The sequence below is a fragment of the Petaurus breviceps genome, unplaced genomic scaffold, assembly GCF_028583685.1.
Source record: "Petaurus breviceps papuanus isolate PSGF00001 unplaced genomic scaffold, PetGlider_PUasm1.0 90784, whole genome shotgun sequence".
NCBI classification, from domain to species: Eukaryota; Metazoa; Chordata; class Mammalia; order Diprotodontia; family Petauridae; genus Petaurus; species Petaurus breviceps.
The window spans coordinates 1,239,482-1,257,309 of NW_027187345.1; the positions used below are offsets into that span (position 1 = coordinate 1,239,482).

At 37.1% G+C, this 17,828-nt stretch overlaps 1 long non-coding RNA gene across 1 annotated transcript in view; it reads left to right on the forward strand.

The window, feature by feature from the left end:
* The window catches only part of LOC138147334 (uncharacterized), a 69,365-nt gene extending 53,002 nt beyond the window's left edge, over nucleotides 1-16,363 (forward strand). Inside the window, exons 2-3 of the long non-coding RNA XR_011164777.1 lie at nucleotides 15,313-15,403; nucleotides 16,253-16,363. This is a non-coding gene — a long non-coding RNA (uncharacterized lncRNA). The remainder of the gene's footprint in view (nucleotides 1-15,312; nucleotides 15,404-16,252) is intronic.
* Nucleotides 16,364-17,828: the final 1,465 nt, after the last annotated feature.

The following is a 17,828-nucleotide window of genomic DNA, read 5'->3' on the forward strand; positions in this document are numbered from 1 at the left end:
TGTGTGTGTGTGTGTGTGTGTGTGTGTGTGTGTGTGTGTGTGTGTGTGTTAAGTGTCTGAGGCCAGATCCAAACCCAGGTCCTCCTGACGCGAGGGCTGGTGCTCTATTCACTGAGCCACCTAGCTGCCCCTTGCATTACTTTTTGACTCTGTGATTTACTACTTGTCTAAACTTAAGCAAATCATTTAACCTCTTAAGTTCCCCTTCTGCAGAACAACGAGATTGGGTGGGGAAGAGAACAGATGATTTATGAGGTCCCTCTCTCATCTAAATCCTATGATCTCCCCAAACTATGCATCTGAAGAAGGATAACATTATAGACCAAACAGGTTTGATAGTTCTTTAACACACAAGCAGGCTATGTATTTCCCTAATTGTCTCACTGCTTCTCTTACTAGACTTTCTAAAACTCTCAGTATTTTGAAAATTCCTTGAATTTAGGATTATAGAAAAAATTTTGGATATGATGTAATGCAAGCCTCTCATTTTACATGGGAAGCCCAGAGATTTAATGATTTGTTCAAGGTTGCATGACTAACTTTTAGCATATACTAGGCTGGAATTCATATTTCTCAACATGTTTGTCACTGGTCTGGCACATCTGCCTCCCATTCGGAAGACAGTAAAGGGGATCTGGCACTGTCTGCCCTTGTAGATCAATTAGCTATGGAAAAAAAAAAGGTTGTTGAGGCTAGCTCCTCTCACCTACCTTAACGAAATGCCAGGCTCACATTCACTTAGGGTAGCAAATGGAGCAAAAACCTTGACTTTTACTAAGACATCTTTTTCCTGCCTTTTTAATTTGCATTTTGTTGACTCTTGTTTGGTATCAAACTGTTGATATGGCCTGTTCATTTGGATTCCACAGACTCAGTATTGCTGACTTCTTCAGTAGTTTCCATAAAGGGATGTCTTTTTCACCTCTAGCCCTCTTCTTTTATTGTACATGTTACCCAATATCTGCCAGCTGAAGAAGAGACTGTTTCATTTTTGTCCCTGCCAGCATTTAACAAAATGCCTGACACGTAGGTATAGGGATGATAAAGACTGTACTTCTGATTTCAATGTTATAGGGAACTTCCAAGTGATGAAACTATTGAAGCACATCTGTACCTTCTTTGAAAGTTATAATCTTGGGTCATTGCTCAAGTGGGGACCAGCCCCTTTAAGATGTAACTGGCAAATGTTTAACCCCTGCCAAAAAACTGAAGAATAATAAAACATAGATAATGTTAATCTGTGGTTTTTAAAGGCAATAGATGGCACACAGTGCTCTGTTTCTATTTGAGTTTGCTACCACTGGCCTACACCACTGAGAGAGGGAGTGACTTGTGAAGAGTCACATGGAGGTATGTCAGATGTCTTACTTCAAAGTTAAGTAGCGCTCTACTATTCTACTCTATGTAATAAACTCGTATTGATTGACTTGCTATCCTCATGAACCCTATCTGTCCCTTCTTGGGTAGTCATTGCACCTAGGGCACTGAATTCCATTAGTCTTTTTTTGTTTGTTTGTTTGTTTTTCCCTTTTTGTGGAGGGGGAAGGCAGGGCAATTGGTGTTAAGTGACTTGCCCAAGGTCACACAGCTAGTAAGTGTTAAAGTGTCTGAGGCTGGATTTGAACTCAGGTCTTTCTGACTCCAGGGCCAGTTCTCTATTCACTGCACCACCAAGCAGCTCCCATTAGTCTTTAATTGGGCATCATCAAAGACTCATAGGTTATCCTACCTCCCCAATCCTCAGATGTAGCCCATGTCAGAGCCATGGCAGGTAAACAGTATAATTCAGTCCCCTTTCCACTGTGTTTTAACTCCCAGTTCTTAGAGCACAGTGCTTAGCACATTGTAGGTGCTTAATAAATGCTGACTAACCTTCGACTAACTTATTAGAAGATCTTTCAGTCTAATTTAGCTCCAACTGAGGTGGCTTAAAGTATATATCTCTATTTTCCCAGCTCTGTCCTTCACTACTATGTAAGGCATTTTCAAGCAAACTCAAACTGTTCTTTCCAGGAGGCACATCATAATTCCATCTGATGCCTCTACACTTAATCAGTCCCCTTTTAATCATATCTAGATTTTTTTTCTGCCTTGTTTCAGTCAAATTTCCTTTTCACTGTTTTTTTGTGTCCTTTAGCATGCAAAGATGTGACTTGTTGATTTTCAGCTTCATATTTCCTCATAACATCACATAATGGCAGGATTATAGATTGAGAGCTGGGGTAGATATTACAGATGATCAGATCTGGCCTCCTTTTTTTTTCTATAAATGAAGAAAGTGAAGCCTGGAGAGTTGAAGTAATTTGTCTGGGGTCCTGTAGAAAGAGGTAAAAGATTTATGGCATCTTCTAAATGGGACTACTAGAGAATATACCTATTTCTTAGCATCACATGGATTTTTTTTTACAAACATTGACCATGTATTAAGGCATCAGAATATTGCAAATACATATAAAAACATAAATTATAAATACATTCTTTATAGCTCATATGATAATAAAAATAGCAATTAGTTCATGGATCTAAAACAAAAGAGTTAGACCAAATTGGAGACTTAACAATGAAATCCTAAGTAATGAGAGAAAGAACAAATCATAGCAAAAATTAATTACAAAAATTTCTGGGATACCATTAAAGCAGTCCTCAGGGGACAGATATAATCCCAACAAAACATATGAACAAAACTGGAAAGGAGATTAACGAACTGGTATGTATTTTAAAAACTAGAAAACCAACATATAAATCCAAAAGAAGCACAAAAGAAGAGGTATTGAAAATTAGAGGGGAAATAGATAAATTGAAAACCAAAAGGACAACAGCAATGATAAACACAACAAAAACCTGGTCCTTTAAAAAGTCTAACAACATTAATAAACCTTTAGCCAACCTTATTAAAATGAAGAGAACAGAAATTCAAATAAGAGAATTGCAAATTAGCAAAGTCAAAAAGAATGATTAAAATGTACTTTGCCCAGTTGTGTGCTAACAAAACAAAAAATACAAGAAATAGGGGAATAACCATAAAAAATGTAAAATACTAAGACTAACAGAAGATGATATAGAGATCTTGAGTAGTTCAATGTCAGAAAAAGAAATAAGACTAGCCATAAAAGATCTCCAAAGGGGAAAAATATCAAACTTCTAAAGAGCAACTAGTCCCAATACTACAAATTGTTCTGAAAAATTGAGAAAGAAATCGTTTTACCAGATTTCTTTAATGAGATAAATGTAGTCCTAACCTTAAACCAAGAAAGGAGAAAGTAAAGAAGGAGAATTATAGACCAATATCATTATGAATATTGGTTCAAAAGTTTTAAATAAAATCCTGTGAAACAAACTATAGTATTAAGAAATCATTCATTATGACAAAGTTGGATTTATACTAGTTACACAAGAATGATCAAACATTTGGAAAACAAACAAAATTATTAATCATATTTTTAAAAACATCCCTAACCCACACAATTATTTCAGCAGATGCAGAAAATGTCTTTGGTAAAAGTATAGTATTTGTTTATTCTAAAAACCTTGCAAAATATAGACATTTTTATTATCTAGTCATTTCAGTCATGTCTGACTCTTTCTAACTACCTTTTTTGGGGTGGGGCCTTCTTGGCAAAGATACTGGAATGGCTTGTCATTTCCTTTTCCAGCTCATTTTACAAATGAAGAAACAGATAAACAAGGTTGGCCAGGGTCACACAGCTAGTAAGTGTCTGAGGCCAGATTTGAACTCATAAAGATGACTCTTCCTGACTTCAGTCTTGTCACTCTATCCACTGTGCCACCTAGCTGCCCTCATAAAGTTTAGACAGAGAAAGAGCTTTATTATATCAATAACAGTAGAGGATGGATTGGAGAGGGGAGAGGATTGAGCAACATAGGCTCATTCATTCATTTATTCTCCAATATTTACAAGACCTACCATATGCATAGAATTATGTTTGCAGATTGTAGACGAGTGAGCTTGCCTTTAATTCCTAGTAAAATTCTAAAATGTTAGGGGAGATTAATGGAGATGTAGAAAAGGAAGCAGATCTCACAAAGAACCATGATTCCATTGAGAATAGGTCACATAAAACTAAGGTTATTTCCTTTCTGTGACAGATTTACTAAACTGCTTGATTAGGGAAATGCTGAAAATAGTTGATTTATATTTAACAAAACATTTGATAAAAATCCTTTATGCTACTTTTGCCAAAAAGATGAAGAGATATGTATTATTTTTGCATAGTTGTTTTTTTCCATGCTACAATATAAATGTTATATCCCCAAATTCATAGTAAGCTCCTTGAAGACAAGGATTACATCTTCTGTTTCTTTGTTATTATCCATATTCAGTTAACACATAGAAAATGCTTAGTAATAATTTATTTATTTAAATTTAACTGACTTTCTATGGAGTTTAGCAAAGCACCCAAAACTAATGGCCTTTTGTTTTAATAGTCAAGGGGAGAAGAAGCATTCAGTAAACACCTACTGTGTGCCAGGCACTAAAGTGCTTTACAAATATTTCATTTGATTCTTACAATGACCTTGTCAGAGAAATGCTAATATGTTCTTTTTTTTTTGACAACTGAAACAACTGAGGCAGATAGAGGTTGTGTGACTTGCCCAGGGTCACACAGCTAATAAGTGTCTCAGGCTAACACATCTTTCTGACTCCAAACACAGGGCTTTATCTACTGAACCACTTAGGTGCCTGTATTCCAGTACATAAAGTTTGATTCAGCTCATTTCAACTTAATAGACATTTATTAAATACCTCATCTGTCCTAGTCACTGGAAATACCAACACAGGTATCACAAAGTCCATGCTCTTGAGGAGTTTACAGTCTAATAGAGAAACAGTCATATAAACAAATAAATACAATATAAGAAGTGTGAGACAAGATTGGAAGAGAGATCTAGAAATGTGCAGGTGGAGAGATCACTTTAGGCAACTAGGTGGTATGGTGGATAGAGGACTGGCCCTGGAATCAGGGTCAAATTTCAAATTCAGATATGACCTCACTTACTGTGTCTGCGCAAGTCATTTAACTCCGCCTCAGTTTTCTTCATTTGTCAGATGAGCTGGAGAAAGAAATGGCAGGCCATTCCAGTATCTTTGCCAAGAAAACCCCAAATAGGGTCACGAAGAGTCGGACACAACTAATTGACCGTACAAGAGATCACTTTAACTTGTATAGGAGGTGAAAATGGATCAATTTGGTGGAGTTGGCACCAGAACTGGCTCTCAAAAGAATGGATGCTTTTAGCAGGTAGAGATTGGGAAAGGTTCATTCCTGGTTTAGGGTTTGCTATTAGCAAAAACATTGATACAAAAGTAAAGGATAAGAAAGGAAGATACTGAGTAGCCCACTTTGGATAGAATATCCTCCCAGATAAGTTGATCACCTGAAATCTCATCACCATGCAGATGGATTCAGGTTTTGATACTCAATATCTCAGCTCCCTCAGTTACCTTTCCCTTCTGAATGGAGAGCTGGAGGATGGAGCAATAAACTCCAGGAATCTTGTAGTGGGCTCAGAACTTTGCAAGTAACCTCCATTTTCCATCAGTAGCTGTGCTTAGTTGTCACTCCTGGGGATCATGCCCCTCTGCTGGACTTTCCCCTGTCCCTTTCCCCACCCCACCCTTTTCATCTTCTGTTTTTTTTGTATTGTCTTCTCACATTAGATTATAAGCTTGTTGAGGGTGGGGATGTCTTTTTCTTATTTGTATCAGAGTTTAGCAAAATGCTTGCCACTTAGTAGGCACCTAGTAAATATTTGTTGAGTAGAATTGAAAAGGACTAATATGCAAAAAAAAGTTCAAAGGTAGATTGGATCCAGACTGTGGAGAGTTTTAAATGCTGGAATTGGAAGTTTATTCTTTGCTGACTAAGGAACAGTGACTAAAAGTTTGTGAGTAAAGGAGTGACATGTACAGAGTGGTAATTTAATGGTGAAATGATGGATTGGCACTCTCCAACCCTCTTGTGAGAAATGTGAAACTTGACTAAATGACCAAAGGAAACAGCAGGTAAAAGCTTCTTCACTATTTGATACAGAGCTCATGTGGATGCTTTCAGATTACAGAGGGAAGCAGAATAAATTTTTTAAAAAGGACATGAGAGTAGAAAATAAGCCCTGATATCTTCAGGCTACTTCAGCATGGCTAGTATTGTAAGGGGCTGGGGGAATTTTAGGTTGAACAATGAAGACTTGGGTAGAATAATGGTTTTTATGAATCTTGCTACAAGGCTGCATTCTACTTTTAGCTTGTGATAGCAGCTTGAAATGACCAAAGGTCTTTGATTTTTTTTTCTTATTTTAAAAGCTTTAAAAAAATATTATGCACTTAATAAAAAACAACAAACATGAACATGTTCATTATATAATTTATTTCTAAGATGATATATTGCAGAACAATTGTTAATCAAGAGGTGTGTTATACCACTGAAATCATGGAATTGGCATATAATACTAACAAAGCCTAGCAGAGAGACTAGAAAATAAATACAGAGACTATTAAATATTTGGGAGAGTATCTACCAAGATGCAATTAGGAACTAGATGAATACAAATAGAAGAGTCTTTGTAGAAATACAGATGGAGATAAATAATTGGAAAAGTATTAATTGTTCATGGACAGGTTAAACCAATATAATCAAAATGATAATTCTACCGAAATTTATTTGTTCAGTGCTGTGCCAGAGTACTAAAAGGATATGTAATAGAACTAGAAAATTAATGAAATTTATCTGGAGGAACAAAAGGTCAAGAATTTCAAGGGCCATGATGAAAAAAAAGCAAGAAGGAAAAGAGTCTATCATTACCAAATCTCAAATTGGACAGTAATCATTAAATGATTGAATACTGGTTAAAAAATAGAAAGGTTATCAGTGAAACAGATTAGCGTCACAACATACGAAAGCAAATAAAACTATTTTTTATAGCATTCAATAAATGCAAAAGCCCCAGTTTCTGGAGGATAGTCTTATTATTTGACAAAAACTACTCAGAAAACTAGACAGCAGTCTGGCAGAAATTAGGTTTAAATTAACTTCAGACCACATACAAAAATAATTGATATATTTATACTATATTACCTAGTATATATTACCTAGATATAGATGATCACATTATATAAAAATTAGAAGAGCAAGAGAGAAATTACCGTTTGGATCTGTGGCTAAGGGATGAGTCATAACTAAACAAGTGATAAAGGGTATAATACAACAAAAATAGTTGATTAACATAAAATTAAACTTTTTTTGCCCTCAAATCTAATATTAAAATTAGAAGGGAATCATTTTACTGGGGGAAAAAATCTTTGTGGCAAATCTCTCTGATAAAAGTCTCATATTCAACATATTTAAGGAAGTGATTAAAATTTATACCAAGAGCCATTCCCCAATAGACAAAATGGTCAATGGATATTAATTGGCAGTTTTCAAAGGAAGAAATCAAACCTATCAAAGATCATATAAAATGTTCTGAATCACCAATATTTAGAGAAATTACAGATTCAAGCAATATTGATATTCTAAGTCACTTCTATCCCATCATATTTACAAAGATGACAAAAGAAGAAAGTAGTAATAGTTGGAGGGACTGCTGAAAAACAGGGACACTAGTACACAGTTCAGCTAAGTGGTACAGTGGGTAGAACTCCAGGAAGTCAGGAAGACTTATCTTTCCAAGTTCAAATCTGGCCTCAGACATTTATTAGCTGTATGACCTTGGGCAAGTCACTTAACCCTGTTTGCCTCTTTTTCCTCTTCTGTCAAATGAGCTGGAGCAAGAAATGGCAAACCACTCTGCTATCTTTACCAAGAAAACCCCCAAACAGCATCATGAAAAGTTGAAACATGACTGATAGAACTGAAGAATAAAAATAACAGTATGTAGTTGGTAGGATCATTTATTGGTCCAGACATTCTTTAAAGCAATTTGGAACTATTTCCCCCCAAACTATTAAACTGTGCATGCTTTTTCATCCATAGATACCACTAGTAGGCTTATACCTAGCAGAGATCAAAGAAGAAGAAAAGGACCTATATGTATGTACTGAAATATTTATAGCAGCTCTTTTCACAGCAGCACAAAATATGTGCCATAAGAAATGATGAAATGAATAATTTCAGAGGAAACTGGAAAGACCTTTATGAACTGATGCAAAGTGAGCAGACCTATCAGACCAATTTATACAACAATAACAACATTATAGAGGGGATTTTTTTTTACTTTAAAACTCTGATCAGTGAAATGGTATAGCAAAGTCCAAAAGACTGAAAATGAAACAGACCCCTCACCTCCTACCACAAAAGGGATGTTCTTAAAATACTGAAAGAGAAAGAAAATTTTAGGACTTGCCAATTTCAGCAATTTATTTTATTCTGGACATGGAATGATTGTGATAAGGGTTTTGCTATTTTTAAAAATTTGCTTTATAGTACAAGCAATGGAAGGGACAGGAAGACAAACTACTAGAAAGAAAAAGAAATGACAAATGTAGACTAAAACAAAACCAAAGCAGTATTTAGGCATGCTAGCTTAATGAATAGAAGATTGGCATTGGAGTCAGAAAGACCAGGGTTCCAGTCCCACCCCTGTGTCATTGTGGACATCAGAAACCTCACCATGGCCCTGGCAGCTATCTAGGACTATAAAATGTAGAATGCTTTAGGAGAAGTTTCAATTCTAGGAGGTTCATGTGGCAGTGGAACCACACATCTAGATGAAGAAAAAAAAATAAGATTGGCAACTTTCCTATTTCCACTAAGGATCTGAGGCAGCTTATCAGAGGCATAACAGGGTCAGAGATACCCAACAGGGACCACAGTATTATTCTTCTTTTCTTTGATACACAAACTGTAAGGAACACACAGCACACAGACAAGCTGCAGAGAACTGGCCAAAATTGAATGAGTGCTGTAAAGTAGACAAAAGCAAGCAGGTAAACTCAGCTATTATTTTTAAGAGAGGACACATGAGGAATAAAAAAAAATATACAACATGCTGTTCCTCTGAATAAGTGATGCATAGAATAAATGTTATTAGAGGCCCCAGGGGAATGTTTCTTTATTTGTTAACATACCTCGTACTGAAAAGATGCCAAGGGCTGTCAGCACCAAACAGTACAAATGTAAGGAGTCCCATATTCTCAACCTTTTGGTTAAGTGAAAGCTAGAGAGTTTATGGTTTTTTCCTCTTCTTTCCTGGTTGTGGTAGGGGGGGTGTGAAGCCAAGAAGAAGGCTACCTTTCCCCTACCCTTGTTTTATCTTTTTCCTAGTTTTCCTCACTGTTCTCCTCCCAAAGCTGACAATGGAATTTCTCTCTTGGATGTATACAGACTATCCACCAACAGGCATGAACATTTCCAATTTACTCCTCTGGCACCTTTCTCTGACCTCTGAATGAGGAAAAGGCTTTCTCTCACTCTCTTGAAAGGGGTTATTTTGTACAGGGGAAAAATGATGGAAACATAGGCCATGAAAGTGGTGACAAATGAAATAGTAAGTTGCCCCCTTTCTTCCCTAATGACAGTGCCAGGGCATTAGCGTGATATGTGTCTGTTGGTGATGGGCAATAATCCCACCCAAACACTTCAAAAAGATGTGTCCATTGACTTCTCAGACTTGTTAATCCAGGGGAAGGAAAATGACAAAGGCTGGAGAAAAGCAGCAAACACCTGTACTTCCTTCAGATGGGTTGACAGGTTATAGCTTGTTGTCCTGTTCCTCTCTGCCTATTAACATACTATATTTAATTTACTCTAATTATGCTTGCCCACTTCCTCTTTTCTTTTCCTCTCTCAGGGCCTGTGCCCAAATATGGCTTCTCCTCAGCTCTTATTTTCCACTTTACTTCAGATTCTAAATCCAGTGGATTGGGCAAGAAAGGCAGCCTGCCAAGCCCTAGGCAGGAAACACGTCTAGGGCAGTCAGCGAGTGTCTTCTTGCTCTGTATGCATATGTTTGTGTGTGAGATGCCTGGAAACAATCCTATCTGGTCTTTTGGTTTATGGTAATGATTGCTCCCTTGCCATGAGAAAATGTTTTCTTTTCTCTTCTTGCATTAAATTATTGACAATGCTCAGAAAATACTGATCCCTTCGGAAGATATCCAGGATGGTACTGATGAGGACATCTCAGTATCGCAGGAGACATTTCAGCATCATAGGAGAGTAAATACAGTCCAATAGTGTAAAACAGAATCTCAGGGCCCTGGAGTTTCAACAGTCACATGAATCCTCTCATATATGTAGTTTCCACCATTAGAATATGAGCTACACAGGGGTGGCTAGGTGACACAGTGAATAGAGCACCGGCCCTGGAGTCAGGAGGACCTGATTTCAAATCTGGATTCAGACACAACATAAAAACCAGCTTTGTGACCTTGGGCAAGTCACTTAACCCAAATTTCCCTCCAAAAAAAATTTAAAAAAAAATTAAAAAATAGAATGTGAGCTACATGAGATCAGAGTTCATCTTGTTTTTCTATCCATATCCCCAGCACTTGGACAGTGTTTGGCACATGGTGAAGGCTTAATACATGCTTTTTTCATTAATGAATTCATTGCTACATTCAAGGGCTCATTGAGGCCTTTGTATGAGTGATTATTATACTGATAAATTATCCTAGTTTTTTCCATTGGAATAGTATATCGTCCTTGCTTGAAATTCAAGTAAAATAACTCAGGGCCCCATAGAGATATAGAAAAATTAAAAACTCTTGATTTCTCATCTCACAGAATTTTTAACAAAACTAACAAAAGCAAATTTTATCAAAAGTTGTTACAAATCAAAGAATTCCATGGTCTCAGAAATTTCTAATGATGAATTATCTGAAAAGCAATGGAAAGACACATGGTGTGTATAATTTAGACTGCTGAATATGACCCACAATGGTTTGCTCATGGGATGTGGTACAAAAGACTTTATTGAGGACATATATGATGAAAAAGAGAGAGAGAAGTCATGTGGCAAGAATGAGATTTAACAGATGGACTATCTGAATATCAGTATCCCCAAACAATTAAAAGAATCAGAGAAGGCTCCCCACTGGCTTATGGGGATGTTCCATGTTGGATATATAGAACAAATGGGGTCTACAATTGTGGTCTGCCTTTGTGGAGAAAGTATTCGCACTGATCATGAAATCATGTGTGGTTGGGGCAATATTTGTTTCATGTGGGCTTAGCTAGTTTTTCCCATAAAGGGGTACTGAAACCATTCTTGAGACTTGGTTAGTCCAGGGGAGTGGGTCCCCAATCTTTGGTGGTTTCCCGGTCTCATATGTTCCTGGGAACATATAACAAGTCAGCCTCTGAGGAGTTGTCTTTCTTCATGCTCGATGGAACCTTCACTACATTGTGAGTCAACCCACCTTTCTGACCACCATGATGAATGTGGAGGAATGGTGGAGCTACATCCATCTGAATCATTGATGTATCCTTACTCAATCTCCTTTGGGTTGTTGTCATCTTCTTTTCACTATCTATTATATGATCATTTACTGTTTCATTACATTCCAATTCTGAGCCTGAACCAATGATCTGGCCTGAGTTAGGCTTGGCCAAGAAGACACAGATTCATTCATCAGCCTTAAATAAATTTTGATTATGGTATTACTGTGTATTTATTATATATATATATATATATATATATATATATATGTATGTATTTATATGTTGGTTTTCCCAAAAAGAATACAAACCCCTTGAGGGCATAGTTGGGGTTTTGTTTTTGTCTTTATATTCGATGTGCCTAACACAGTTCTTTGCATACAGTAAGTGTTAATAAATGTTTGTTGGTAGACTGATTACCCATATTAATGTAGGAGAACATTTTGTGGCTATTAAAAAGAAAAGCAAAAAACCTTCTCCTTTCCAGGCAGTATAAATATTAAAAAAAACTAAAAGTAAATAGGAATTTGTGAAATAGATATTAGAAGGTGATTACCAGTATTACCAAAAGGATTCTTTACTCTTAGAAAAGAATTCCTTTAACTGTTGTTTGATTACAATTGTTAACTATTTGTCAAATGTAGAAACAGGGAAACAAAGCCAAAATGCTTTGAGCCGTTGCCAGTAGAAGATCAATAAGGAGCAAAGATAAAATATCTTTGAAATCATAAATGTATGTCAATGATAAAAAACGGTATTTGATTTGCAAACGTTTCAGACAAACATAGCTTCCAAGAATGAGTCTGATACAAAAAGTGATTGACGTTTTATTTACTAATTAATTAATTGTTTGTTGATCACTCGATGTATGCTGAGCACCACACTAGCTGTAGTGTTAGCTGCCAACTCTCAGTTTAAATAGTGACATTATATATGGTAAAATGCATTGCAGCAGTTTACAAAATACTCCAGCAAGTGCGGAACCTCAAAGTACTGAAGGGATTCAGACTAGAGGAGCGATCAGTAACATAGGTCATAGGCCTACAAGACCTTCTTGCAGTTGCTTCAAGACCAGGCTTGGATGTTAAAATGATGAACAGGAGAAGAAGAAGAGTGCAGAGGGTGTTTTTAAGTGGACTAATCAGCAACAAGAAAGGCATGTGCTTGGAATACTATTTAAATAAGAGAGAAGGTGGAGTGTTGGGGAACAGTTGATAGAAGGAATTGATTATAAGGCTGAGATGCCTAATTTAACCATAGGCAGCCATTGTAAATGAAGTCCAAGGAAGGTCATCCTTCTACCATTCATGTTTTGGTTATGCTTCGCTTCAGTTTATGTTAAAAGTTACTGTGGTTTCAATGAAATGACTTTAGGATAGAAAGCTTTCAGAGTCAGAAAGATCTGAGTTCAAGTCCCATCCCTGACATATACCGATTATGTGATCCTGGACAAACCACATAACTTTTTAGGGCTCTATGTAGTTCTCTAAATTTCTTAATTTTCAAGGCAGTTATCTCTCCTCTTTGGTAGAGAGAGTTTTCTCATTTAGAGCTCCCCATACCAATGAAATAACAGGCCCTGTAGTAATTAGCAGTTAATTTATAGTAATTAAATAGTGGTAATAGTCCCATAGAATGTAAGCTTCTTGGGGGGGGGAGCAGAGATTGTTTCATTTTTGTCTTTATGTAGGACCAAGCACATAGTTGGCTCTTAATAAATTCTCATCAATTGATTTAGAGTACTAATAACATAGTTTGGATTCCCTGAGCACACATACTCATATGAGCACACATACAATTGCTCATAGAGTGAGGGGAGGAAGTCCAAGAATGGTCATGGCAGAGGGAAGGTAGCCAAGGTTCAATATTTGCTATGAATAAACTATGTGCCATCAACCCACCAATGATCATGTACTCCCAGTGCCATTCTGCTAGAAAGAGGCTAAGTCCACTTGTATATGACTTCCTTCTTTTCTTGAGAAACAAAGCACAGAGAATAGCTGTGCTAATCTGGGGTGTCAGTGGTCAAAAACCCTGTATTAAAGGGATTCACTCCATTAAATTATAGGCAAGCAGAACCTGATTTTAGACATCAAATACTATTTAACCTGCTAGAACTTCTTCAGTAGAAGAAGAATGAGATGAAAGAATAACACAAAATATTAGCATTTAACTCTTTTCTAGTCAATGATTGACTTTTGTGAAGTATTTTCTCTCCTTCACACCATATCCACTAACTTAGTACCCTGGTTGGGCCATGTCTTTTTTTTTTCTTCTGGTGACACATTATTGACTCACTGGATCATAGGATCTGAAATTTAGAAATGGAGAAGACTTTAGTCATTATCCAATCCAATTCTCCCATTTTACAAATGAAGAAACTGAGTCCCAGATAAGTGATTCAATAAGAGTCAAACAGGGAGTAAGTTTTCTGAGGCAGATGACTTGAGCCAGTGACTTGCTCAACGTTATATGTGGAGGAACTGACAAGGCTAGGATTTGAAGCCAGATCTTTTTGACTTCTGTACTGTACTACTTAGATATTCCCAGATGGTTGTTAATAACAACAACAACTAGGATTTACATATCACTTTAAGGTTTGCTAAGCACTATACATGGGCAGCTAGGTTGCATGGTGGATAGAGTGTCAGGCCTGGAGTGAGGAAGACTCATCTTCCTGAGCTCAAATCGGTCCATAGTAAGTCATTTACTAGCTATGTGACCCTGGGCAAGTCACTTAACCCTCTTTGCCTTGGTTTTCTTATCTGTAAAATGAGTTGGAGAATTAAATGGTAAAACACTTTGCCAGAAAAACTCAAACGGAGTCACAAAGAGTCAGACATAATACATCAGAACAATCACAACAAGAAGAAAACACTATACATATGTTATCTCTTTTAATCCTCACAACAATACTGTGAGGTAGGTATTATTATCTCAGTTCTTACCAATGAGGAAACTGATGCTGAAAGAAATTAAGTGACTTGCCAGCTAATAAACTATCCGAAGCAGGATTTGAACCTAGATCTTCCTGTCTCTAAGTCCAGCATTCTATTCATTGCTCTACCTAGCTGCCTAGAATTTTTGAATATTTTGCAAATAAAACTCTCTGTTAATAAATAGAATAAAACTGGCCCAAGTACTGATTCCTAGCACTTTACCTATTAGCTTTTTCTCATGCAGAGAAATGACCATTGATTCTTGTTCTTTATTTCTTGGATTTAAAATCCATAAAGGATTTTACCTTTCACCTCCACAGTTACCAAGCTTCCTTAATAGCTTCCTTGTCAGAGACTTTATCAAAAGCCATTTGGAAGTCTAAATAAATGATACACACCGATTTCCCTTTATCCACTATTTTGTGAGCCATTTAGAAAAGGATTCGAACAGGCTAAATAGTCACATTCTCCTTTGATGCAGAGACCAGGTTTCTTCTTATCATATTATACTGATCTGCTGTGGGGACTTTATAACTCCATCTTGAATGATTTTCACCACACTTTTCTCCCCCTATAGCAGTGGTGTGTTGCTAAAGAAGAGAAGGTGGAAAGGGGATACCTGTCCATGGAGACTTTTTGTAATAGCCTTTCAGCTGGATAGTTTATGTAGCCTTTAAGCCCTGAGGTAAGGTAGCAGGAAAACGGATTAATAGACACAGAAATCTCCCCCCAGATACTTATAGATAAACTCAGCCTTGGGCATTTAGAAAGTTGGATTTACAACACCTTGAAAGAGGTTTCTGAAAACCATGCCTATTTTATTTTAAAGTATGCAGCATCAGGTCTGTCTTCCTTTAATCTCTGTCACTCTTTACCTATAGACAACCCAAATACCAGTCCCTGGGTTTAAGAAAGAGTTGTGTTTAGACTGGAAACAATCTGGGCATTGCTTTATAACAAGTAATATCTCTTTCTAGGCACTGAAATGAATTTGAATTGGAGCCAAAAGACATCTCCAGTGAGAGATCCACACAGAGACAGATACAAATGTGCTACTTGCTGATCCTGGTAAGCAGTAGGGACGGGAAAATTGGTTTCAATGAAATAAGAAACCCCTTAGACCTTCTATCAAGGCTTTTCCCTGAATCATACTTTTTTTTCCCTGAGATTCTGAAAGGACCTAATGATATGGGCTTTCCACAGCTACATATTCAGGCTCATGCCAAGATAAACTTACCCCTCCTGTTTCCCATTCTCCCCAGCCTCATGTCCCCATAAAATCCCCTGTAGGCTCATCTCTCTTTTCACTTGTCTGATTTTCCTATGATGAGTCTGAGAGCTTCATAACTTTTAGCACCAAAAGCCTTAGCCTAGTTTTATGGAGAGTTAAATAGCTCATGGGTTTGCCCCCAGCTCCTAGTCTATACCTTTTGGGGCTTTCATTGACTTTCCTGACCTATAATTCATTTTTCAGTAGGGGGAAAGAGCTTTAACAGTCAGCACCATACCTAGTTTTATGCATATGCATACATATGTATGTATACACATATATAAACACACATAAACATATAGTTATATGCATGTGTATATGTACACACCTGTACACACATACACATATTCATCCACATACACGCATACATATATGTATGTATATTACATTTCTTCCAGCTTACTCAAAAGCATTTTACAGACATTCATGAATCCTCATGATTCTTTTGGGAAGGCAGATATTATTTTTACTTATAGATGAAAAAATCGGCATGGATAGATCAAAGGATTTTCTTGGTCCAGACATGCAGTACTATAGACAGAACAGAAATCATGTCTTCTGTGTTGAGAAGCCATATATTGAAAGCAAGGACTTTCTGCCTTTTCTCTGAAAGAAGGTTAACCTGGACTTTATCCCACTGCTCCCAGTTTATTCCAGGACCCAAACCATTGGTTACCTAAAAGGTAAATCAGACAACTGGCTGACTGACTCTGTTGGCGTGTCAATTCACTACTGGGATCTCAGCTGTGGAAAATGGGTGGTAAGGAACTAGTAATCCATTGTCTTTACCTTTCCCCCTTTCCCCCTCTCCCCTCCCCACCCTTTTTCTATGAATTCTAACATGGATATATTCCATCTGTGGCTCTCATCTGTGTAAAAGATAATCCAGAATCTTCCTTCTGAAGGCCTATAAAAGATGTTCTATGTGATTATTTTTGCTTTGTTTACTAGACAATGGGTTATTTTCACCTTTCTTTTAACCCTAGCACTTACTAGAAAAGTGGCTTAGTGGAAAGAGATCTGAACCTGGAATCAGGAAGACCTGAGTTCAAATCTACTCTCAGACACTTGGTAACTGTGTGACCTTGGACAAATCACATAATCTCTTTTTGCCTCACTTTCCTCATCTGTCAAATAGGGATATTAATAGTCCCTATCTCCATGAGTTGTTGTGAGAATAAAGTGAGAGATTATTGAGAAATACTTAGCGTAGTGCCTGGCCCATAAATATTAACTGCTGCTATTGCTGCTGCTGCTGCTGCTACTACTACTACTACAACTATTACTTCTATTACTGCTGTTGCTGTTGCTGCTACTATTGCTATTGCTGCTGCTACTACTACTACAGCTATTACTACTACTATTGCTGCTACTGCTATTGCTACTATTACTACTATTATTGCTGTGGCTGCTGTTATTACTACTACTACTTCTGCTGCTGCTACTACTACTATTAATGCTGCTGCTACTATTACTACTACTGCTGCTACTACTACCACCACCACCACCACTATTACTACTACTGCTGCTACTAGAACTGCTACTATTACTACTACTGCTACTACTACCACCACCACCACCACCACCACTACTACTACTACCACTACTACTACTACTACTACCACCACCACCACCACTACTACTATTACTACTACTACCACCACCATTACTACTACTATTACTACTACTACTACTACGACTACTACCACCACCACTACTACTCCTACCACCACCACCACCACAATGCCTGACACATAATAATATGTCAGCTTAATAAATGTTTCCTGAGTGGCTGTATCTTGAAGCTATGTAAGATGCAGGGTATGTTATAGAAGTTTGGGCATGTGTATTAGTGTTTAATAAGGACCCTAGTCTTAGTTTCAAGATGTTAGAGAGATTAACATAGGTGTGTCTATCTATATCTAAATCTGTGTACATAAGTATACATATATATCTATACACACAAAGAGAGATATAAAAAGACATATGTTCACTTGAAGGGACACAAACCCAGCACACATGTTAAATAAATAAATAGATAAGTAAGAAAAACATAGATAAAAAAGATTATAAGCAAAGAGAACATACGGTAAAGGCTTCAGACAGAAGGCATATTTTAGGCAGCTTGAAAGTATGGTTGACAGAATCCTGACCTTGGAGTCAGGAGACCAGCTTCAGACACTTGCTAGCTCTATGACACTTAACCTCTCTTTACCTGTTCCT